This window comes from Hyperolius riggenbachi, chromosome 12 (assembly GCF_040937935.1).
Source record: "Hyperolius riggenbachi isolate aHypRig1 chromosome 12, aHypRig1.pri, whole genome shotgun sequence".
Classification (NCBI taxonomy): Eukaryota; Metazoa; Chordata; class Amphibia; order Anura; family Hyperoliidae; genus Hyperolius; species Hyperolius riggenbachi.
The window spans coordinates 68,264,694-68,284,959 of NC_090657.1; positions in this window are offsets into that span (position 1 = coordinate 68,264,694).

The window sequence follows — 20,266 nt, forward strand, 5'->3', positions numbered from 1 at the left end:
CAGAGTATATATTTATGTCACTGTCACTGGCTGTCCTCAGAGGAGCTCACAATCTAATCCCTACCATAGTCATATGTCTATGCATGTATTGCATGGTGTATGTATCCATGGCCGGATTTGTACTTTTTACTGCCCTAGGCCGACTTTCACCAGCCGCCCCTCCCAAGTTTAAATGGAACCTGCACACGTGCAGTAGCATGGCATAGGTTTCACTGCATCACAGTGCATGAGCTGGTGACGTGACATAGCAGGTTGTGGTAATTATATTTTCCTACCACATCTGAAATACATAATGATATTATATTTGACATGCCCACCCAAAACTAACCTTACACTAAAGCAGGCCATACTTTATTCAGCTATAACTCAGTGTTTTTCATCAATAAAACAATCCGTTATCTCAAAAACAAAGACCAACATTGCATGAAACTTTTGATTGATTTTAGCCCTCCATTGCAGCTCACACACATTATGCGTGTTATGCAACATGCACAGCGTGAAGCCACTCTGATTGGGCAAATAGAATTGTACAGAGTATGGCTACCTCAACACTATGGTAGGGCTTAGATTGTGAGCTCTTCCGAGGACAGTCAGTGACATGACTGTGTACTCTGTAACGTGCTAGTGGTATACGATATGTTAGTGGTATAGAAATACATAATAATAATAATAATAATATGGCAGGACATTAGGCTATTACTGCTGTAGGACTAGTTTGTGAGCTCCTCCGAGGACAGTCATGTACTCTATAAAGTGCTACAGAAGATGTCAGTGCTAAAATACGGTAGGACATTAGACTATGACAGGGATTAGATTGAAATCTCCTGTGAGAACAGTCTATCTACATGAATATCTACTCTGTAAAGTGCTGCAGAAGATGTCACTGCTATATAATTTAATAATTATTATTATGGAGGCTACTTTGGGAAAACTGAGAGGAGGCTGGACACAATAAGCAGCATGGAGGTGTCTGAAGAGCCTATAGGTAACTTTTCCTCTCAGGATTATAAGATTAGATGCTAGGAAAGTATCACAAATTAACTCACGTGAAGTTTATAGGAGGTATCCAACAATGAAGTAATAACATTAAAAACAGATAAAAGACTCCCCTAATAGTGAATGCAATCAGTACAGCCCACTGCTAATCACTGAATCAGGTCATATGACAGTCATCACATTTACACTCTTGTAGGAAACATTCATTGTAAACCAAACACTGAAAAAAATGCTAATTAGCATGCAAGGAAAGGTCCCTATAGTGCTAATAAAGTGCCAGTGTGAGTGGATGCATATACAGTTAAAAAGACAACGGGCAGGATCTGTAAAAAGCACAGCCGATCTAAAATGGTTAATTAGTATGTAAACAAAGTTTACCAAGATTAGGTACCTGCATCAGCATGTGCAGAGAGACCAGCCTTTTGACTGTTTCTTTATTACTTCTTATCTGAGAACACTGCCGTCCCGGTCAGCCTTGCTTCCTCCTATGCAACCCATGCCTTCCCTTCAGTTCAGCAAGTCTTGCTCTCAGTCCCAGCAACCCGGCAAGACTGCCCCATGACTATACCGACGTTCTGGTCCGTGTGACGTCAGGCTCTGCGCCATACCCCACTCCCTGTTCATACTGCCGAGTGCCGATAGGCTGAATCGGCACTCGGCAGAGATCATCCGCAGCAGAGACCCGAGGCAGCCACGCTGCAATGATGCAGCCATTCTCTACTAAGCTGGCAGCACTGCTGACTTGCCGACAGCTTGTCCTTGGATGTAGCTGCACAGACAGCGGCTGATGAGTGTGGAGACGTCAGGTGGAACAGGTTTACGGCAACAGGACGCGGTCGGGAACTCGGCTGATTTCGGCAGGTTAACTGTCCATGCCAGCTCACTTCCTGCAGGTCGCCCCTTGCTCTTTGGCGCCCTAGGCCATGGCCTATGTGGCCTTGGCTGAAATCCGGCCATGTATGTATCATAGTCTAGGGACAATTTCAGTAGGGAGCCAATCAACTTATCTGCATGCTTTTAGGAGGTAGGAGGAAACCGGAGTGCCTGGAAGAAACCCAAGACCAGACTCGGGAGAACATACAAACTCTGTGCAGATAGTGCTCTAGTTCGGATTCAAACAGGAGCCCTACACTGCATGTCAAGAGTGCTATCCACTATACTACCTTATAAATGTCAGTTTGCTGACACATATTATTGTCCTTTCTTATATTAATTTTTGCTTTTTGTCAAAATTGTTTATAACAAATTAATCTTGTGGTTCTTTTTATTATTTTTATTGTGGTTCTTTTTATTATTTATTTTTTTGAGTGTGGCATGTACAATAAACTGCATTCAAACTTGTTACAGTATCTGTACACTAGTGATGAGCTCAAATTTCGTATAGTAGCAATTTCGCAATTAAATTTGGAATTAAGATTCAAAATTCGTGATGAAGCCAAATCATATTTAAAATATTCAGACTATCACAAAATTACTTTTGCATGTAATCATTATTATGATCTGTCATTTTGCAATGCTGCTTAATTTCACATAAGAAATATTTTTCTCCTGTGTTGCTGTCACAGCAGGTAGTAGAAATCTGACTCAACCGACAGGTTTTTGACTAGTCCATCTCCTCATGGGGGATTCACAGCGTGGAAATTATTATTTATAAAGACACTCCCTGAAAAGGATTTATACAAAAATGCTGGTCAGCCTCCCTGCTCGCTGCACACTTTTTTGGCAGTTGGACAGAGCAACTGCCATTCACTAAGTGCTTTTGTAAATAAACAAAACCCTGAGAACCCCCATGAGAAAATGGGCTAGTTCAAAACCTTCTGTCAGATTTATACTCCCTACTGTAAGTGACAGCAACATAGGAGAAAAGTAATTTATGACTTTGTGTTTATATGTATCATAGCCACTTTACCCCCCGAGGTACGGATTTCTCCGTCCCTTTTTGCACCCTTAAAAAACCAAGGGACAGAGAAAACCATACCTCCCGTGCTACCGCCGCTGTCTGCGCTCCCGCCGCTCGTGCGCGTGCTCCCGCCGCTCGTGCACGCCGCCGCCCGCTTGCCCGGAGATCAATGAATGGGAAAATCCATTCCCGTTCGTTGATCTAATCCCCCGCAATGATCTGCTGCTTCTATGAGAAACAGCGCGATCATTGTGATTTTCCCAGCCTCATACTGCTTCCGGACGCTTACAGGTCGCATGAATACAAACTCACTGTGGTCATCTTGTGGCCAAATAGTAAAACTTCACCCTAAAGCATTTTACATATACAAATACATTAGTTTTACACAATAAATTAACTCATTACCTCCCACATTCCCCAATTATTATTTTTTTGTAATTTTAAAAAAAAATACAATAAAAAAAAAACATAAATAGTTACCTTAGGGACTGAACTTTTTAAATATTTATGTCAAGAGGGTACAACACTGTTACTTTATAAACTACGGGCTTGTAATTAGGGATGGATGCAAAACTAAAAAAATGCACCTTTATTTCCAAATAAAATATTGGCGCCAAACATTGTGATAGGGACATCATTTAAACGGTTTTATAACTGGGACAAATGGGCAAATACAGTGGAGGAAATAATTATTTGACCCCTCACTGATTTTGTAAGTTTGTCCAATGACAAAGAAATGAAAAGTCTCAGAACAGTATCATTTCAATGGTAGGTTTATTTTAACAGTGGCACATAGCACATCAAAAGAAAAATCGAAAAAATAACCTTAAATAAAAGATAGCAACTGATTTGCATTTCATTGAGTGAAATAAGTTTTTGAACCCTCTAACAATAAAAGACTTAATACTTAGTGGAAAAACCCTTGTTTGCAAGCACAGAGGTCAAACATTTCTTGTAATTGATGACCAAGTTTGCACACATTTTAGGAGGAATGTTGGTCCACTCCTCTTTGCAGATCATCTCTAAATCCCTAAGGTTTCGAGGCTGTCTCTGTGCAACTCTGAGCTTGAGCTCCCTCCATAGGTTTTCTATTGGATTAAGGTCCGGAGACTGACTAGGCCACTCCATGACCTTAATGTGCGTCTTCTTGAGCCACTCCTTTGTTGCCTTTGCTGTATGTTTTGGGTCATTGTCATGCTGGAACACCCATCCACGACCCATTTTAAGTTTCCTGGCAGAGGGAAGGAGGTTGTCGTTCAGGATTTCACGATACATGGCTCCGTCCATTTTCCCGTTAATGCGATTAAGTTGTCCTGTGCCCTTAGCAGAAAAACACCCCCAAAGCAAAATGTTTCCACCCCCATGCTTGACGGTGGGGATGGTGTTTTGGGGGTAGTAGGCAGCATTTTTCTTCCTCCAAACACAGCGAGTTGAGTTAATGCCAAAGAGCTCTATTTTGGTCTCATCAGACCACAGCACCTTCTCCCAGTCACTCACAGAATCATTCAGGTGTTCATTGGCAAACTTCAGACGGGCCTGCACATGTGCCTTCTTGAGCAGGGGGGCCTTGCGAGCCCTGCAGGATTTTAATCCATTGCGGTGTAATGTGTTTCCAATGGTTTTCTTGGTGACTGTGGTCCCTGCTAATTTGAAGTCATTCACTAACTCCTCCCGTGTAGTTCTAGGATGCTTTTTCACCTTTCTCAGAACCATTGACACCCCACGAGGTGAGATCTTGCGTGGAGCCCCAGAGCGAGGTCGATTGATGGTCATTTTGTGCTCCTTCCATTTTCGAACAATCGCACCAACAGTTGTCACCTTCTCTCCCAGCTTCTTGCTAATGGTTTTGTAGCCCATTCCAGCCTTGTGCAGGTCTACAATTTTGTCTCTGACATCCTTGGACAGCTCTTTGGTCTTTCCCATGTTGGAGAGTTTGGAGTCTGCTTGATTGATTGATTCTGTGGACAGGTGTCTTTTATACAGGTGACTAGTTAAGACAGGTGTCCTTAATGAGGGTGACTAATTAAGTAGAAGTGTCTAACCACTCTGTGGGAGCCAGAACTCTTAATGGTTGGTAGGGGTTCAAAAACTTATTTCACTAAATGAAATGCAAATCAGTAGCTATCTTTTATTTAAGGTTATTTTTTCGATTTTCCTTTTGATGTGCTATCTGCCACTGTTAAAATAAACCTACCATTGAAATGATACTGTTCTGAGACTTTTCATTTCTTTGTCATTGGACAAACTTACAAAATCAGTGAGGGGTCAAATAATTATTTCCTCCACTGTACATTTCATGGGTTTTAATTACAGTAGCATGCATTATTTAAAAACTGTAATGCCCGAAAACCGAAAAATAATAATTTTTTCCCACATTTTTTCCTATTTTCCCATTAAAACACATTTAGAATAAAATAATTCTTGGCATAATGTCCCACCTAAAGAAAGCCTAATTGGTGGCGAAAAAAACAAGATATAGTTCATTTCATTGCGATAAGTAATAATAAAGTTATAGACGAATGAATGGAAGGAGCGCTGAAAGGTGAAAATTGCTCTGGTGTTCAAGGGGTAAAACCCCTCAGTGGTGAAGTGGTTAAATATTACAATTTTCAGGATAGTGGTGCTTTAAATGCATTTATGTGAAAATGTGTTTTCTCATGTGCAAATTGTTTTCCATGCCTCATAGACTTCAATGCATTTGTGTGAAAATGACATGTAGGTATGCAAAATCAAGATTAGCCACAAAATTATAAATGCGATAATTATACAACATTTTTCATTATGATCAACACTACTGGACATCATATAGAACAGAACTTCAAAGAAAGAGAGAACTCTGATTACAAGATATTACAATCCACTTCCTTGGTGCGTGTCACACAAGCTGTGTGTTGCCACACTAGTGGTTGTGTCTTGCAAGCTACAGAATTGTAGGGTGAAAAAGATGATCGTCAACAGTATGTCTCCTCCATATTGCATGCTGGTGGAAACGTCTGGGACCTGTTCCTATTTCCTCATTATAACCATTTACCCTTTACCCCAACATTCAGTGGGTGATGGCCACTCAGTCTCAGATGCATCAGAGCAATATGACTAGGAGTAGGAGCCAACGCTCCATAGCGAGGGGGAAATTGTGCCGGAGACATGTAGGGGAGATTACCCTATGGGAAGAAGAGGCCCTAGAAGTGACCATGGTTGATAAGTGCCCTTAGGCTCCGGGCACCATGGAAAATGCTATGAGTGACATTGTGGTTCCTACACCACTGGTAATTGAAACACACATTTTTGGAGCATGGGGCGCCTGTCAAGTCGTTGCTACCCATAGAGCGCATGTTGTGGCTTGGGGGAACTGGGAACCCGAATTTTGGCACACAATAGAGGTGCTTGACGAAGAGATAGCCAGGTGCAGCTCAGCTATCATTAAGGACTCATATCCAGAGGACTTAAAGCATTCAGCAGTGGCAGCGCTACACTGGGGTTTACTGGGGCTCAAGCTGACAAATTGTGAGCCTCACTGAAAGTCCCCTCGACCTGACTCAGCGCAGTGAAGGGGAAGCAGCGGGAACAGTGGCGGAGAGGGGCTGTCTCCCCCCCTTCCTTCACCTTGGGACTCTCCCCTCCTTGCTCTCCCCTCCAGAATTGAGCGGCTGGCAGCGGGTGGAACACATCCTATTCCCGGCACGAGAGGGAGATCTGTGCGCTGCTGCGGTGCACAGCTCTACCTCCCTCCGCCCACAATACAAAATTCTGGAGAGGGGAGTGAGGAAGCTGGAGCGCCAAGGTGAGCCTCACTGCGCTGCCACCCCTCCAGCTGGGGGGACACCTATACACCTGGCTATGGCTACCTATTCTGGGAACACCTATGGACCTGGCTACCTAAACTGGGATAAAATAGACCTGGCTACCTATTCTGGGGACACCTATAGACCTGGCAACCTATTCTGGGGACACCTATAGACCTGGTTACTTCCACTGGGGACACCTATAGAGCTGGTTACTTATACTGGGGGCACCTATAGACCTGGTTACTTTCACTGGGGATACCTATAGACCTGGTTACCTATACTGGGGGCATTTATTTTGGGGGAACTGCTGCCAGATTAACTGTATTTTTGGGGAACTGCTGCTGCCAGATTAAGTGTATTTTGGGGAACCGTTGCCAGATTATGTGTATGTTGGGGGAACCGTTGCTGCCAGATTATGTCTATTTTGGGAGAACCACTGCCATATTATCTGTATTTTGGAGGAACCTCTGCCAAATGACATGTATTTTTGGTGAAATGCTGTCAGATTACATGTATTTTTGGGGAAACACTATGGCAGAGCTCAGACTTCCCGGGCAGACCTTTTACACCACTGCTAAGGTCATGTATATTTGGCCCCACCCATGACCACGCCCACATTCTGTTGCGTGGAAAAGCAAATTTTTCGGCATGAGCCCTGCCTGCCAGCAATTGAGCCCCCCTCAAAAATCTGAAGCTGGAGCTGCCGCAGGCATTTAGTAGGACAAATGGATATACTTGCTTTAAAAGTCCTCACAAGACAAACATATGCTCTTCGTACTTCCCACGAATTATGGGTAAATGACACCTGGCTTGTATCATCACTGACACATCAGGAAGGGTATAGGCTATCGGTAGACTAAAATTTCCAGAATGACTAGACATGCATAGAGAAGTAGAATACTGAGCCCCATAAAGTGTAGTACATCAAAATGGGTGGAAAATGTGATTCGAAGAAGGGTACTCACTAGTTAAGCAACCACGGTGTATCACGTGTGAAAAAAGAACATCCTTGCTCGGATGGCATTGAGTCCAGGTCGCTCTCCAAGAAATTAAATGCGTTGAGCAGTGTGCAGGTGAGAACTACTCCAACTGCCTAGGCTTTAACTGCTCCTGAGCCCAACTATAGTGCTATTTTTGATACATTATTGAACTGAGGAAGCGGGTATAACCTGAGAAATGCATTGTCATTTGTATCTTTAAAGTGTACGGGGGTAGAAAAAATGTATACATACCTGGGGAATCCTCCATCCCCCTCTGGCCTGATCACTCCCACGCCGCTGTCCTCCACCTTCTGGATCCTCGGTAATGGGTCCCATAAGTTTGTCCAATTGCGGCCATTCGGCACATGCGCAGTGCGGCTGTCCATGTCGCTCCCGTAGCTGGGAGCTTTGTGCACCTGTGCCCTAGTACTGCGCAGGCACAGAACGCTCCAAGCCGTAGGAGCATGACAGGGGGTGCGCGCGGCCGGCCCGCGCATGTGCAGTAAGCCCCAGCTGGCCAAACTTACGAGACCCGTAACCGAGGATCCAGAAGGCAGAAGACGGCAGTGTGGGAGTGATCAGGCCGGAGGGGGCTGGAGGAAGGCCCAGGTATGTATATATTTCTTCTATCCCCCAATCTCAGGTTCCCTTTAAAGTGGACCTGAACTCATTACTTCCTCTCTGTTCTAAAGATAAGCAACACCATAATAACCTTTGAAGAAAAACATTTCTATGATACAGCTGATACAAATCCTGCAATAAATCTGCAGTGTGTTTATTTCCTGCTTTCATAGAAGCAGACATAGGGTTAACATCCCGTGTTCACAAAACACAGGATGAAGGGTGGAGGCACCCAAAAATAAATACCTCTCAGCGTATATGTTATAAAGACATAAATAAATACCTCTCAGTGTATATGTTATAAAGACATAAATAAATACCTCTCAGTGTATATAGTATGTTATAAAGACATAAATAAATACCTCTCAGTGTTTATGTTATAAAGACATAAATAAATACCTCTCAGTGTTTATGTTATAAAGACATAAATAAATACCTCTCAGCGTATATGTTATAAAGACATAAATAAATACCTCTCAGCGTATATGTTATAAAGACATAAATAAATACCTCTCAGCGTATATGTTATAAAGACATAAATAGATACCTCTCAGTGTATACAGTATGTTATAAAGACATAAATAAATACCTCTCAGTGTTTATGTTATAAAGACATAAATAAATACCTCTCAGTGTTTATGTTATAAAGACATAAATAAATACCTCTCAGTGTATACAGTATGTTATAAAGACATAAATAAATACCTCTCAGTGTATACAGTATGTTATAAAGACATAAATAAATACCTCTCAGTGTTTATGTTATAAAGACATAAATAAATACATCTCAGTGTATGCAGTATGTTATAAAGACATAAATAAATACCTCTCAGTGTATTCAGTATGTTATAAAGACATAAATAAATACCTCTCAGTGTTGATGTTATAAAGACATAAATAAATACCTCTCAGTGTATACAGTATGTTATAAAGACATAAATAAATACCTCTCAGTGTATACAGTATGTTATAAAGACATAAATAAATACCTCTCACTGTATACAGTATGTTATAAAGACATAAATACATAAATTAAAGAGAGTCTGAAGCGAGAATAGATCTCGCTTCAGACCTCATATATAGCAGGGGCACATGTGCCCCTGCTAAAACGCCGCTATCCCGCGGCTTAACGGGGGTCCCTGTCCCCCCAAACCCCCTCCGTAATGCGGGGGAGTGCTTCCTGGTTGGGGCAGGGCTAACCGCCGCAGCCCTGCCCCACGCGCGTCTGTCAGCGCGTATCTCCGCCTCTCCCCCGCCCCTCTCAGTCTTCCTTCACTGAGAGGGGCGGGGGAGAGGCGGCGATGCACGTCTGATAGACGCGCTGGGAGGCAGGGCTGCAGCTGTTAGCCCTTGCCTCCAGGAAGAGACAACCAGCGACCATTTTCTGACCAAGGTTTGCAGGGGGTGGGTTGAGGGTGAAGGGACCCCCATTTAGCCGCGGGATAGCGGCGTTTTAGCAGGGGCACACGTGCCCCTGCTATATATGAGAGCTGAAGCGAGATTTAGTCTCGCTCCAGTGTCTCTTTAAGTAGCTTACTTCTCTAGAGGAACCAACCCAAAAAACAAGGGTTTAGATCAGGTAAGATTTATTCAAGCACAATTAAAAAAGACAACGCGTTTTTCGGGTCTCTGCCTGCTTCCTCAGGTCAATAATGTGCCTTAGGGAATTCAGTTTGCAGTGTATTTACAAATTAGCTCTTCTGCTGAAGATTGCCAAGATTCCTCAGCTAACACAGCTGAGAGATTAAATTATAGTTGTGATTAGTCGCAGATTAGGGAGAATAAGATTTGCTAAAAGTCCATTTATGTAACTTCCACCTTGAGGTAAGCTTGTTTTTTTCTTACCTATTTATTGTTTTAAGAGTTTTATTACACTAGGGATGACTCCCCCCCATCCATTGGACACGCATAGGAATAAAGGTGGCCACTAATTATCCAATTTCTAGCAAAAATCGTTCAAGCAATCAGATAATTCTGATCGGAAGTGAAATATCGTCATACATCGTTCACTACACCATCACAACCAACAAGAAAATCCAAGCTTTGGTTCAACGAAAATCCAATCGATTTTTATAAGCGTTCCATTTTGCCCATCAACTGAGATTATTTACTATTTATATAATTATTGTTTACTTACTTATTATTTATCTACAGAATGATCTAATTGCTCGAACGATTTTTCGCTAGAAATTGTTTCATTAGTGGGCACCTTAAGAAGTCAGACAAAAGTGAATCTGTTGTGGCCTGCTTGGCTCACGCTCTTTCCCCCACCATAGCACTGTATATTTTATTGTTCATGTTTCTGGCATATGTCCGTTCTTGTCATTTAGTCGACGATTCCGTTCACTTCCCCTGCTTTCCGTATCAATGCCATTCATAGTCCCTGAGTCCTCGTTCATTACACCGGTGGTAATGAAAACACGCTGGCTGAGCGGATTTTTCATGCGGCCCCTCCCTTCTCGGCATCACATATTTTTTCAGGGAGAGCAAGAGTCTTAATTACTGAAAGTCCCATGCAAGCCTTCATTGGTGGAAAATTAATTGTACTTGGAGCAAGCAGAGATGCGTGTTTCTGGGTAATTAAATTTTTTAAGTACATTCCCTTCCCCCTTCGTCATCATGTATTTTACAGTAGCAGCGGTGGAAGGACAGACCCACTGTGCCCAAGAAAGATTTAGAACAAACTTAATTGCTGTAGATACCAGGACGTTGTTTATGAGTCCAGTTTGTAAAGTGTGCAACAGCTGATGAGCGTGACACATACAGTATAACCAGAGGCCTGGGGCCCACAGCAGTTGTTTCAGCCACACTTTATAATGGCCAGTGTTCCAAAAAATGCTATTCTAATGAAACTCAAGGTGAACCCACGGGGGCAACTGTACAAAAGCGATTTTGCAGCAATTTTACAAGCATGAACAACAACAACAAATAAAGAAAAAGAAACACAAGCCATTGTACAATAGCTAGCCTTCAATTAAAAAGTGCTTCAAAAGCTTCGGATATTGCTCTGAAATATTTCCTCAAAATTGCTGTAAATTGCATTCTCCTCGGTCAAGTCAGTGTGTTTAAATTCAGTGCTTTGCAAAAGTATTTACCCCCTTGGCATTTTTTCACGTTTTGTTGCTTCACAGCCTGGAATTAAAGTGGATCGTTTGAGAGTTTGCACCATTTCATTGACAGAACGTGCCTACAACTTTAAAGATGTATTGTTTGGTTTATTGAGAAGCAAACAACAAATACGATACAATGATTGAAAATTACAGCATGCACAACTATTCAATCCCCCCCCTTCCTCCCCAAAGTACGCCCACAGTCAGTACTGTGTGGTACCACCTATTGCAGCAATTACAGCTGCAAGTCTCTTTGAAAATGTCTCTATGACCTTGCCACATCTTGCCACTGGGATTTCTGCCAGGGGAGCAGCCCCTGAGATTGTAGGGGGGCTAGAGCTATGGGTGGTCCCCAACTACTAACCTTCCCTACCTTATTGGAGGAGGACTATAGAGTACCAGGTGTTTTTGTGGCTACACTTGTTATGGGTGTGAAAATCATGATGGCCACACCTGTTTTATGACCCATACAAGATGGGCCCCAAGGCTGTGAAGAGGAGGCAAGGGAAAGGGAATGAACATTGTGGGAGCCCCATCAAAGTTCCGGGGGGGGGACCCCATGAATTGTAGTTATGCCACTGTATTCCTCAAGTCAAAACTGCCCCATCTTTTAACGTTGGATGGATTTCGCTTGTGAACAGCATTCTTCAAATCTGACCACAGATTGTCTATTGGATTGAGGTCTGGACTTTGACTAGGCCATTCCAACACATTTAAAAGTTTCCCCTTAAACCACTTGAGTGTTGCTTTAGCAGTAGGGTTTGTGTCATTGTCCTGCTGTAAGGCCCACCACTGTCCAGTCTCAAATCACTGGCAGACTGAAACAGGTTTTTCTGTAATTAGCAACACCCATCAATCCATTGACCCGGACCAATTTCCCAGTCCCTGCTTCTGAAAAACATCCCATAGCATGATGTTACCTCCACCATGTTTCACTGTGGCAATACTGTTCTTAGGGTGATGGGATGTGTTAGGTTTGCACCAGACATAGCTTTTTCCTTGGTGGCCAAAAAGTACAATTTAAGTCTCATTGGACTAGAGCACCATCCCAGCACAGTGCAGGAGGAGTGCAGGGAAATCGGGGAAGCCTCTGGAGCATCCAGAGTCTTCCCCTTACTGAGGTATGTATCTAACTTTATTTTAAAAGACAACCGAGGTGTCATGTGACATGATGAGCTAGACATGTGTATGTATAGTCCCAAGCACACAAATAACTATGCTGCATTCCTTTTTTTATTTCTCTGTCTGAAAAAGTTAAACATCAGGTATGTGACTGACAGTTTCTGTCCGGGTCGGCCTTTGTCAGACTATAGCATAACCCTCACTGATAAGTAATTACAGCCATAAAACACTTTCCTGTCAGTAAATGGATTCTAAGAGCTGGAAAGAGATAAAAAGGGTCAATAATTCATAGATTTGAGCTCTGGCATACTTCAATGAAGGGGTAATTTAGCAGAGACAATGAAACAGTAAAAACTCAAAAACTATATTTAATTATAAAATAAAACTGTGGGATTTCTGAAAAAGTCAATTTTAGGAGAAAGAGAATAGATGCGGTTGTTTTTCTCATCAGTTTATTTTCACCTCGGATGTCCTTTAAGGTTAGAAGTATTCGTCAAACTTCCTGACTCCCATGTGTTTACTTCTAACCACTTTTAACCACTAGTGGATCTACGCCCTGTAAACTTCACTTGATTATTTTCATCACCTCTCTTGATCAAGCGCGTACCTATGTGCGTTCTCATCGCCATCCCATCAGTCAGTGTTCGGGGAATGGGAACATATGTTCTCAAAGCCGATCACAGTGCCAGTAGTGAATGAAAGATGTCGGTGAAAGTATAAAACACTTACACTGCACTTCCTGTGTACAGAACACAAGTACACAAGAAAAAAGTGTATGGACATCTAGCAGTCAAAAAGTGAAAATACACTCACATACACTATAATATATATTAAGTGGGATGCAAAAGTTTGGGCAACCTTGTTAATCGTCATGATTTTTCTGTATAAATCATTGGTTGTTACAAAAAAAAAGTAAGTTAAATATATCATATAGGAGACACACACAGTGATATTTGAGAAGTGAAATGAAGTTTATTGGATTTACAGAAAGTGTGCAATAATTATTTAAATACAATTAGGCAGGTGCATAAATGTGGACACTGTTGTCATTTTATTGATTCCAACACCTATAGAACTAATTATTGGAACTCAAATTGGCTTGGTAAGCTCAGTGACCCCTGACCTACATACACAGGGGAATACAATTATGAGAAAGAGTATTTAATGGGGTCAATTGTACAGTATGTTTCCCACCTCTTTTAATTTTCTATGAAGAGTACCATCATGGGGGTGTCAAAACAACTCTCAAATGACCTGAAGATAAAGATTGTTCACCGTCATGGTTTAGGGGAAGGAGACAGAAAGCTGTTTCAACTGTCTGTTTCCACAGTTAGGAACATATTGAGGAAATGGAAGACCACAGGCTCAGTTCACGTTAAGACTTGAAGTGGCAGACCAAGAAAAATATTGGATAAAAAGAAGCGACGAATGGTGAGAACAGTCAGTCAACCCACAGACCAGCACCAAAGACCTACAACATCATCTTGCTGCAGATGGAGTCAGTGTGTATCGTTCAATCGTTACACAAGGAAATGCTGTATGCAAGAGTGATGCCCACAGCACAAACAGAGCCGCTTGAGGTATGCTAAAGCACATTTGGACAAGCCAGCTTCATTTTGGAATAAGGTGCTGTGGACCGATGAAACTAAAATTGAGTTATTTGGGCATAACAAAGGGCGCTATGCATGGAGGAAAAAGAACACAGCATTCCAAGAAAAACTCCTGCTTCGTACAGTAAAATGTGGTGGTTCCATCATTCTGTGGGGCCGTGTGGCCAGTGCAGGGACTGGGAATCTTGTCAAAGTTGAGGGATTCCACTCAGTATCAGCAGATTATAGAGACCAATGTCCAGGAATCAGTGATAAAGCTGATGCTGCACCAGGGCTGGCTCATTCAACAAAACAACAACCCTTAAGACCCGGTTCACATTAGCGTTCCCTGTCCGGATCCGCCTGATCGGATCTGGACCGTATACTGTACAAACGGAACGTACGTTCCACATAGCAATGCAAAGGGTATGCGGACGTTTCACGCGCGTCCGTTCCGTACAGTACGGAGCCGAACCGGATCCGGACTCCGGACCCTTTTCCAACATGCGCTATTTTTTGGTCCGGCTCATCAGGCCCACGCACCCGGACCGGAGCCTGACTGCACCATCTGGATATAGAAAACCAATGGGAAACGGAAGCACAGAACACACTGGAGACAACACCGGACGTTCTACCCCACTTCCTATGCGTATTTATAGCGGCCATTTTGGATGGGGACACATGGGCCCAGCATATCTGGAGTGGAGCAGCAGTGACACACATGCTGGAGCTGTTTTGGCAGTATGTCGGAGGTGGAGGTGAGGCCTACAGCGGAGGACCTGATTCTACAGGTGCACCAGGTGCACCTTCTGCAGACCCCAAAAAATTTTAAGGTATTTTGTTGTTTATTTTTTTTTCCCCCCACGGATCCGGATGGCAGCCTGAAGCTGTCCTGAAGCAAACGGACCGGATCCAGATCAGATCCGGATCGGAACCGTACGTTTCTAATCCGGATCAGGTCCTGATACGATCCGGATCCGGTCCGTTTGCATGCCAAAACGCAAGTGTGAACGGGGCCTAACACTGCTCAAAATCCACTAAGGCATTCATGCAGAGGAACAAGTACAACATTATGGAATGGCCATTAGTGTTGGGCGAACAGTGTTCGCCACTGTTCGGGTTCTGCAGAACATCACCCTGTTCGGGTGATGTTCGAGTTCGGCCGAACACCTAATGGTGTTCGGCCTTTTTAGTTCGGGTTCGCCCGAACTATTCAATGCCCGCCGAACAGGGCCGAACAGGGCCCCTGTTCGGCCGAACAGGGCCCTGTTCGCCCGAACATGCCGCAATACGGCCCCCCTATGGGGTCGCAGGCATAAGGGGGGACCATGCCCCGATCGCGGGGGGGGGGTCGGAAATTCCCCCCACCCCCTCCGCTAGCGCTCCCCCCTCTGCCCGCTTCCCCATAACAAAAGTTTGTTGAAAGTTAATACTAGTACCGGTGGCTGGCTGCTGGCCTGGCAGTGGAGTGAGTGAGGAGGAGGAGTCCGCCTAGGAGAGTGACGCGTTGAGGCCGGGCAGCGGGCGGTTCAGCGGTAGTACCCTTGTGGCGTGAGGTCAGAGAAAGGGCGGAAGTGCCACAAGGGTACTACCGCTGAACCGCCCGCTGCCCGGCCTCAACGCGTCACTCTCCTAGGCGGACTCCTCCTCCTCACTCACTCCACTGCCAGCAGCCAGCCACCGGTACTAGTATTAACTTTCAACAAACTTTTGTTATGGGGAAGCGGGCAGAGGGGGGAGCGCTAGCGGAGGGGGTGGGGGGAATTCCCAACCCCCCCCGCGATCGGGGCATGCTCCCCCCTTATGCCTGCGACCCCATAGGGGGGCCGTATTGCAGCATGTTCGGGTCTCCATTGACTTCCATTGAGTTCGGGGTTCGGGCCGAACATGCCGAACATCTGGCCCATGTTCGGCCTGTTCGGCCCGAACCCGAACATCCAGGTGTTCGCCCAACACTAATGGCCATCTCAGTCCTCAGACCTGAAAATCTGAAAATCTGTGGTGTGAGTTGAAAAGAGCTGTCCATGTTGGAAGCCATTAAACTTGAATGAATTAGAGATGTTTTTTTTTTATAGAGGAATGGTCCAAAATACCTTCAACCAGAATCCAGACTCTCATTGGAACCTACAGGAAGCATTTAGAGGCTGTAATTTCTGCAAAAGGAGGATCTACTAAATATTGATTTAATTTATTTTTTGTGGTTGCCAAATTTATGCACCTGCCTAATTTTGTTTGTTTAAACAATTATTGCACACTTTCTTTACATCCAATACACTTAATTTCACTTCTCAAATATCACTGTGTGTGTCTCCTATATCAGTGTTTCTCAACATTTCATTGGTATGTACCCCTTTTAAAACCCTGTACTCACCAAGTACCCCCTAGTGTAGTAAACATTATCGCAAGTACCCCTCGACAAATATATATTTAATCATAGTACATGATAATTGGTTTTAAACAATTTCAAGCATTTCCTATTGCTTTTAACCAGCTGAGCGGTCTGGACGAGCTCAGCTCGTCCAACACCGCCAGAGGCTGCCGCTCAGGCCCTGCTGGGCCGATTTTCACCAAATAAAAAGCAGCACACGCAGCCGGCACTTTGCCAGCCGCGTGTGCTGCCTGATCGCCGCTGCAGCGCGGCGATTCGCCGCGTGCAGCGGCGAAAGAGGGTCCCCCCAGCCGCCCGAGCCCAGCGTAGCCGGAACAAACAGTTCCGGCCAGCGCTAAGGGCTGGATCGGAGGCGGCTGACGTCAGGACGTCGGCTGACGTCCATAACGTCACTCCGCTCGTCGCCATGGCGACGAGGTAAGCGAAACACGGAAGGCCGCTTATTGCGGCCTTCCGTGTTACTTCTGGCCGCCGGAGGCGATCGGAAGAACGCCTCCGGAGCGCCCTCTAGTGGGCTTTCATGCAGCCAACTTTCAGTTGGCTGCATGAAATACTTTTTTTTTTTATTTAAAAAAAACCCTCCCGCAGCCACCCTGGCGATTTAATCAGAATGCCAGGGTGGTTAATTAACTAAAATGCTAATTTGGTGGTGTTTAAATAACATTTATCAACTTCTAAAACTCTAAATTTGTTGTTCTTAGGTAAGTATGTCAAGTCTGAGTACCCCCTGGGACCATCAGAAGTACCCCCTGGGGTACGCGTACCACATGTTGAGAACCTAGGTCCTATATGATATATTTAACTGACATTTTTTATCCTAGCATCCAACAATATATACAAGCAAATCATGACGATTAACAAGGTTGCCCAAACTTTCGCATACCACTGTATAAAAAAATATGTATTTCATGAGGGTATATTACTGTTACAGCATGAGTTATCAGAAGACAGTGAGAATACAGCATGAGTCATCAGAAGACAGGGTGACAATACAGCAAGAGTCATCAGAAGGAGGGGTAAGGTGCGACCATGTAGGAGCTGGTAACAGGCTTTGATGACTACCAGGATTTTTTCATATGGCTGGATAATAGAGAGGAAAAGGTGTTCAAAGTAATGATCAGCATCTGTGATGTTATTAAACACCTCTGTTTCGTGATAAAACAGTGGGTTCATATCCATAGATCCACTAAGATAAGTGCATATGTATGATGCATGATAAAGAACAAGGCTTGCAGTGGATGGGTATAAGTGGACTCTTCCTAGATCTGCCTCTCAGTATGTGATGTTTCCCTGTCTCCCATCCCCAGGCTTCCCCTCTGTCTCCTCCTATTGCTGTCAGCCTCTCTCAATCCCATCCGTAACGCTCCCGTGTTGTCCCCTGAGATCCTCAAAAACCTTCCTCTCCATTCCGCCACACTTGCCAGGGCTGCCGTAAATCCGGCTTTGTTATACAAATGGATCCCTCGCTAACAGATTTACAAGTCCAGATCAGGCTTTATGGTGGCCCCATTAAAGCCGTCACAGTTTTATTACCTCCGCAGTGACAATCCGGGCCGCTAATGGCTCCCCATTTACACAGATTCATCTCTTTTTATGGGCAACTAAGTTGTTTTTTTGTACTGGAAAATTTATGGCCAGCTGGTGATTCCATCTTGTTTGATGATCAGTCTCTGGAAAGAGGGGCAGTCCTCTTCTATAGATTGAAAAGCCTCCGTCTGTGAGTGCTTCAAGCGTTTTGGTTAACATTGTGGCGTAATAGAAAAAAACAAAACACAAAAAACAACCAGAAACCTCTCTCTAGCATAAATGCTGAAATGCGTTCAGTGATATTAATTCGCTTATCCATTCAACAAAGAAGTGAAATAAAAACCCCATAGTGTTGCCCCATAGCGGATGAACATACGTGGATTTAACTAGCACAGAGGCTAAGTGGCTAGCACTTTGCAGTAATGGAAGCAAGAAATTTGGGCACCTGCGCCTAATGGACAATTTGGACACCACCATAGCCCATAGGCGAAAATGAATATATCGACTATTGGGCGCCAAAAGCAGAAATTTGGGTGACCGATAAATAGCCAACACTGGGCCAATCCAACTGAATTTTTTTATTTGAAAATTATTGTTTTGAAATGTATCGCTTTGAAAAGAAGAAATGTATCATTTTTGAAATGTATCTTTTTTGTATTTACGTTATTTGCGGCAGGGTTATGGATTTGGGGAGGCGATTGAGGTCAGGCATCAAGAAAGGGGGTTTAAGGTTAGGCATCAGGATGGGGGGTTTTTAGGGTAAGGCGTCAAGAAGGGAGGGTCTTAGAGCTAGGCATCAGAGGGGAGTGGGTTCCATGAGAGAGTAGGGTTAGATTTAGTTGTAGCATAATATCGGTAACATTGTTTTACCATTGTCATTACTACTGTAAATATTTTTTCGTTATAATGGGGCACCCAATTTATAATGGTATTTATCATATCAGCTTCACCTTGTGCCCATTTTTCCTTGTGCCTCTTTTTCATGCAGTAATTTGGGTGCTGGTGGTGATAGCCACAAGTAGAATATCTGTAAATTACCGATGTTCTACTATCAATCACTGGCTAATTCCAATACAGTAGTAGAATATTGGAAAGTTTTACCAGTATTTTACTATAGCCTAACCCTAACTGACCCATCCATAGGCAAACGCGGGGGGGGGGATACAGCTGCCCAGAATCCCCCCTCAGACCAGGGGCGGGACACCAGAATATCTGCAGGTACCCTGCAGCTCACAGCACCGCCCCCTTTCTTTCCCTGCCACAGTTGACTTTGGATGGAGTAGCAGTGTGTGTACAGAGCATGGAGCAGCAGTGTGTGTACAGAGCATGGAGCAGCAGCGTGCATACAGAACATGGAGCAGCAGTGTGAGTACAGAGCATGGAGCAGCAGTGTGTGTACAGAGCATGGAGCAGCTTAACAGAGTCAGGTATGAGCACAACCCTGTGCCCTGCTGTGTGCATGTTGCACTTTCATCTTCATTACCAATGTCAGCTGCCCTCATTATTATCTGTATACAAACTGCTCCTGATCAGATCCTGTCAGTCAGACGGGAAATTGCATTATGTGTACCCAGCATGATGTCCAACCATATTATTATACTGTATTGTTTGTGGCTGAGGGAGACCTTTCAGGAATCCCCCCTTGAAAATCCTGGGTTTGCCCCTGCCCTCACTCCCCCTTTTCCACACTGTCGATGCCTCACTCTAACTGACACCGCCCCCATCCCTAACAATAATTCTGGTCTGCATGCAAATTGTGTGCAAGTTATATGCAGCTTAGGATTGGGCCAGTCAAAATCAACAGGAAGTGCATTTGATTGGTGCAATTCCAGCTGCATAACATTTGCACAATACTCAGAATACTTGCATCTCATTGGCTAGTTCTAATGCTGTGTAATTGCATTATCTTTGGAACATGCGCTGTAAAACTATTATCAGGGGAAGTATGCAGCTTAATTATGTTATAGAGGGGCACATGCTGCCTAATTATGTTATCTGAGGACACAGGCTCAATAATTATATCATTTGGCTAACATGTTAAATTGTGATCTAGGATTTTAAGAAGTAATTGTGGTGGTTGAGACCATTCCATTCAATGTATTTACTACATGTCTTTTATTACATCTCACATGGCTTTTGTATCATAGTTAGAATTATTTTTGTTCAGAGGGCTACACCTATTATTGACTCCATCCAGAATATACTGTCACCATGGCCACTTTTTACCAGAGCACACTGTGCATGATG